Below are 5,704 nucleotides of genomic sequence, written 5' to 3' on the forward strand. Positions count from 1 at the left end.
TTAAACTCTGCGGACCCGGATACGGGTCCAAAATCGCGTTAAAAATGTTTATGCTTCATTTACATAGCCTTCCTTATATGGTATCAGCCTATATATGGGTTCATTTGAAAGCTTGGAGTGTCTTCTTTACAAAGAATACCATAAATCTTGGTTTTAGGATTCATAAAGCAGTCAAATTAAGCTTAGAAATGTATTCGTCCCACACACGAATTTCCGCCAAACAATTGCGAATAATTTTTCCGAAGAATGTTTATTTTATATATTTTTAACAAAACAGTCAAGTCATATATCACAAGAAAGCTCTCATTCTCAGGAATTTGACTATGTAGATTATTTCATTGTGTGACCATCACAGATCGAATGATCTTTAATAGAATCGCAATGTGAAATTTCTCACCTCTAAGCAAATTTTCGTATGGGTTACATTCCTACTCGTAGCACTGCTTCAGTCAGCCGCAAACAGCCACAAATATCTATATACTCTATATTATCTTTTAGATTAGGATCTCTTCTTTCAAACAAGACCATTTTCACGTTTCTGCGTGCTTCCATTGGTGAGATATATAGCGTTTTGTCCAGATGCGCACCAGAAAAAATAGACGCACTTTCTGCTATAGACGCGCTCTCCAAATCATACGCGCTTGTAGGCAGGCAGGTCTTATCTTTTACATCTCTGTGCTGGGCTGTGGACCGCAATAGGTCAGGTTACATGACACTCTCGCTCAGTGGGCCAGTCAGAGTTGTGAAATTTGACACCTCTGCGTCAACAGCGGGGGAAGGGTGGGCGAGGGGGCAGACACCGCATCCGGATCCGGGATAGCTCTGCAAGCTGTGTGTGTAGTGTAGTGCGTAGGGATTTGTAGTTTCGGACTGTTTTGAAGGCGATCGATCGCGGAAAGGCTACGGCATCTGCGGCTCGGAAAATATCAATCTATGATAATTAGGGCTGCACGATAAATCGCATGCGATATTTAACGCGCATCTTGTCAGAAAGCCGGTTCTGTAATCAGCGGTAAATCTCCATCACGTGCGTGCTTTCACATTGAGCAGCATTATTTCATGCGATTTATCGTGCAGCCCTAATGATAATCATATTACAAGTTGTATATGATGAAGAACGTTCAGCGGCGCCGTGGAGAGGAATGAACGCGCGTCTGGTGAGGCTTTATCAGCCTGTTTTCTCCGTTTGTGATCTTTGAGTCTTTATTTTGAAACGTGATAGCACAGCTAACAATCTGATAAACTGTTTATTGACAGAAAAGTACAGTACATGATGCATTTCAGTAAATATACATGGATTATTAAAGTGCTGTGTGAATGATCATTTATTTGTTTGTTTCACGCTCTGAAGGTCATAGCAGCCGTGGCTATCGGATTAGCTCAGCTCTGGTACAGGGATGCAAAGATGTTGGCAGGAAGAGGCTGGATACAGGGATGGCTCAGCTGATGAGGTGAGGAGATGCTCTGAATCAGTATATACCAATACAGAATGCACATAAATGGAATGATATAAAGCTGGAGGATATGGATTCTATTTTAGATTGTGATAAACCAGATATATTTTATAATGTAGACAGTCTTGTGCATCCTGAAATAATTAAACATATTGTAGAATACACAATATTTGAAATTTGGTCCAATTCGCTTGTGCCATTTTGTATATTACTACTTAGAAAAACATAAAAATGAAACATAATTCAATCAATAATCAATTAAAGTGCTTATGGCACAGAGTAAAATAGGATTGTGGGGTTAATGTGTTTTATAAAGCCTGTTTTTGCAAAGGAAACTCACAATGACACATTTAGATGCAGAAATAGACAATTTGCCTCGCTTCACATATAATGTAATAACTCCTGTTTAGAAGCTGTTATTTGAAAGATTCTTTTTTTCTGGTACTTTTTGGCATCTAGTGGCATCAAACAAAGTAAATTGCAGAGAGCTGGACCTAATAGAACCTGAATTACAGACTTTCAAAAAAAAAAAAAAAAATTTTTATCAAAAAGCGCCTGTTTTTTTTGTTTATTGTAATATTTGAAAAAATATGTTATTTATAAAGAATTACACTCATATTTTGAAGTTCAAAGGGCTTTCTTTACAATGAAACCATTTTTTAAAATGTCCTCCATTGTATGTGTGTAGGGTAAACATTTGAATTTGAGTATGTCAAATTTGGGAGAAAATACCAAAAAACTCCCCAGAGTTTAAGTGGGTTAGGTTTTAATCCAGCATAATCCGATTTGAGAAAGCAGTGGCTGGTAATCATACTGATTGTTTCACCACCGGGTGTCAGTGCTCTAAACTAGAAATCGCGATGCTGCAGTATGTGTGAGATCTGATGAATAAGATCAGAATGAACCTTTCTTTGTCTAATAAATATATTTAGTCACTATTCTGTGTTATTTTTCATTCACAATCATTTCACTCTATACAATGCCAAAATATGAATATTCAAAGTAGTCGCACTGTCAACGCGTTACTGTTTAAAAATGAATTGAATGTTTATTTAAATGTAAATTTCTTTAAGGCAGTTATAGCGCACATTCATTTAGCCATTTTAAACACTGGAATAAGAGCACCAACGCACACAAGCAATACTGCTCTTACGAAAATTAACCATGGTTTTAAACTAAATAAAACCAAAAAATTGTAGTTAAACCATAGTAACCACAAATTAACCCGAGTTTTGCTAAACTAACCATAGTTTAACCATGGTATTTGTAATAAAATTGTGGTTATACAAATGGTAATCTGCAAAAAAAAAAAAAAAGGTTACTACACTTTTACCATAGTAAAGCCATGGTTAATTTTTACGTCATTAGCTTGATTTCATGCTCATAGTGTGAATGGGGATTAATTCATCACTAGCAGACGAACAATTTGTGGTGGGGGGTAACAGGTGATGGTGACAAATATACTCAAATTACTCCCCATAAAAATTTATCAATTTAGTCAGCTGTCTGCGAACCATCTTGCCAGATTTAGCTTTTTCGGTTTCCCTTCTTGCATAGTGGTTAAATCTGACTTTGCAATACCACAAGGAGGTCATTTTTACCAATAGATGAATGTGGTTCACTTCAACACATGTTTCAAACATATGGCTGTGGAGATGTGGAAAAAGATCTTTATCGGCACAATCTGCAAGAACCTGATTGACAATGGTAAATGTGACTCCACGTCCAGAGGGAAGCTGACCTCCATTTGTTTTGATCCTCCTCTGAATGCATTTCTCTGTGGTCAGACACACAGATACCATGCCTGGTGATGGTTTCTGCAGACCGCCTCTGTCTTTTAGATGAATGAAATCATGTGCAGGCCCATCAGTTGTTAATGCCTGTGAGCAAGGCAAGCAGGTGATTTTCTCCTTCATCTTCTTTACCACAAACCCTGTGATGTAGCTGATTGTTGCCTCTTTGTATTCAGAAAGGCTGCATACATCTGGGAGGTCAGGAAGGGTGTCATCTTCAGGCACACTTTCTTCCACCAACTGAACTTCCATTCTGCGGGCAACATTTACAGCTGCAGGTGTTGAGTTGAGAATGTACGTGTTGTCTCGCAGCAAACAGTTGCCTGTGCCTGTTTTCACTTGGTGCCTTACAAGTAGTCGTTTATATGCTCCCCTGAACTGCCTGGCTTTGGGGTTGTCATTGTGCCCACCCCTCGCTCTTATGGCAGCAAAGAAGAGCTCCAAGTGGTCCTGACTCAGTTTGTAGGTCAGAAGATATCTGCATGGTGCATTGGCTGTCTCAACAAGATCATGGTAGATGTTGAGTGCACTTCTGCCATTAGCAATAAAGCCATATATGGCAGTCTTCTTTTTTATTGTGTGAAGTGGCACCATCTTGTTGTACTGCTGGACCTTCAACCCACGGAGCATAGTTTCTGCCTGCTTCAAAATGGTCTCAGTCTTTAGTTGTTGGCTTGATCGGAGCTTTGAAACCTTTTCCTAGGGGATTTCGGTTGTTCAGTACATCAAAAGCTGCATCTACAGTGCGCACAAACTGCACAGTTACAACAAAACCCTTGAACTCCTCCAACTTCAAGCCTTGCTCACTGAAACTCCATGGCATCTGCCACACTGCTGCTGAAGAGCTGTGCTGCCAGGTGGACTTTCATTTTCTGCTTTCTCCATTGTAAATGAGCCATCCTTAGCTTGTTTCCAAGTCGCAGACCTTCTTTCTCTTGAAGTTCATTGAGTGCTTCAAAGTACTTCCACTTAATCTTCCTTCCATCTTTGTCTCAAATTCTAGAGAAGATGCAAAGGTATTCCGAAGAAGCTTTAGCATGTGGCATGCATCCAGGAACACATGTACTTTAAGTGTAGGGTCCTCAGGATGCAAGAAGTAGGGCTTCATGTTGTTAATATTTAGGTGAGCGCTAAGTTCCCTTATCATAGTCAAGTTGCTTGTGGGGGCATCACACGTAAGTGAGACAACTTTAACACCAACCTCATGAAGCCTGCTAAGGCTCTCCCTTATAACATTTGCTTTCTCTTGTCCATCCATACCTGTGATGAGGAAGTATGCTATGGGAATTTTCCATGACTCATTGACAGCTACAACCATGAGGACCAAGGCCTGGGTGGCCAGTGTGTTGTCAATTTCTCCAGTGCCTATGTCCACATAGCCATGGAACTGATCCCTTGCAAATTCTGTCATCTTATGAATGTACATTTCATCCATCACTAGGGCACAGACAGTTTCTTTTCCTATCTCTTTGTTTGCCTGTACGTGACCTTTTAATGCTGTGAAAGATGCCACAGTAAATCCAGAATCGACTGAGATGCTGCTGTACCAATTGCGGATGGTGTGACTGTGTGGCAGAGCTTTATGAAAATTGTCACGGACATACTCATATGCCTTTGGGGAGTAAAAGTGTAGTGTGGTGGCAAACTGCTTCAGTTCCTCTGAGTACTTTGCTGACTTTTTCCCCTGCTGTATTTTCCGCAAGATGTGTTTTGGCACTTCATTAATTGACTCAAGTAAAGATGCACATTGATTTGATATAAACAGCTTCGTCTTGAGTTCTTTGGTGACACCCTTTAAGGTGCAGACCTTTTTATTTAACCGTCTGGACTTTTGGCTTTGCCTTCTAAGCTTTTTCCTGTAATTTTGTAGAATTTGCTCTGTGTCCTGCTTTTCCCGTTTTAAAGTCCTTGGAGACTCTAGGTTGTAGCTGTGATCAACCTGAAAGCAGTCATGTTTCGCGTATTTAGCAGTTGAAGCTGCATAACTATGATCGTCATTATTGATATCCACTGTTACAGCAGTGTCAGCTTGACAGATGTCATTGCCAAGTGGGATTTTCCTATTGGCATCTTCAGTCAGGGTGGCATTGCTGTAATCGGCAGCAGATTTCACGCTAAGGTGGCATTTGTCAACTGGGGAATCCTCTTTAGTGTCCCCTGACACTTTGCACAATAAGAGGGAGGAGTCACTTCGAAAAATCTTACATCTTAAGCCTCGTACACACCGGGATGATTGTCGCGCGTGCTTATCGCCGACGTTTTTCGACGCGTCTTTTGTGTTCATACCCAATCGATTTTCGCAGGCGATGAGCCGAGTGAACGTGCAAATTCACTCCCTGACATTAGATGGCACTTAATGAAAAACAGAAATACCCCGGTACACATCGAATCCTATTTGATCTGCAATTCCTCTCCATAACAACTCCCTCTTATCGAGATTTTTGTAGTCGCTGTCGC

The 5,704-nt window shown here is 40.3% G+C and overlaps 1 long non-coding RNA gene across 1 annotated transcript in view; it reads right to left on the reverse strand.

Annotated features, from left to right (window-relative positions):
• Positions 1-5,129: 5,129 nt before the first annotated feature.
• LOC107733798 (uncharacterized) overlaps positions 5,130-5,704 on the reverse strand; it is a 3,011-nt gene continuing 2,436 nt past the window's right edge. The window contains exon 3 of the long non-coding RNA XR_001639021.1: positions 5,130-5,186. This is a non-coding gene — a long non-coding RNA (uncharacterized LOC107733798). The remainder of the gene's footprint in view (positions 5,187-5,704) is intronic.

The sequence above is a fragment of the Sinocyclocheilus rhinocerous genome, unplaced genomic scaffold, assembly GCF_001515625.1.
Source record: "Sinocyclocheilus rhinocerous isolate Xijiao unplaced genomic scaffold, SAMN03320098_v1.1 scaffold4658, whole genome shotgun sequence".
In the NCBI taxonomy this organism is placed as follows: domain Eukaryota; kingdom Metazoa; phylum Chordata; class Actinopteri; order Cypriniformes; family Cyprinidae; genus Sinocyclocheilus; species Sinocyclocheilus rhinocerous.